Raw genomic sequence first — 272 nt, forward strand, 5'->3', positions numbered from 1 at the left:
AAGGACTGGAGTCAGAGAGAATAGAATGCAGTAAGTTAACCTAACCTGAAGATGTATGAAGTCACACATAAAGCAAAACTTTGAGCTAGTTACAAACTAATACCTAATTTAAAAAGAAGTTAAACTGAAGTATTACAGTTTATTATCTATTAAATTGCCTGTGGCAGTTAGGAAACCCCCCCCAAAAGACCCCAAGACTATGCAGGTTGTGATCATTGCCCTTGGTTATACATAAGAAGCAGATAGTAAGTCCCTATTGCTGAAGACACCAC

This window comes from Mus pahari, unplaced genomic scaffold, assembly GCF_900095145.1.
Source record: "Mus pahari unplaced genomic scaffold, PAHARI_EIJ_v1.1 scaffold_13011_1, whole genome shotgun sequence".
NCBI lineage: Eukaryota > Metazoa > Chordata > Mammalia > Rodentia > Muridae > Mus > Mus pahari.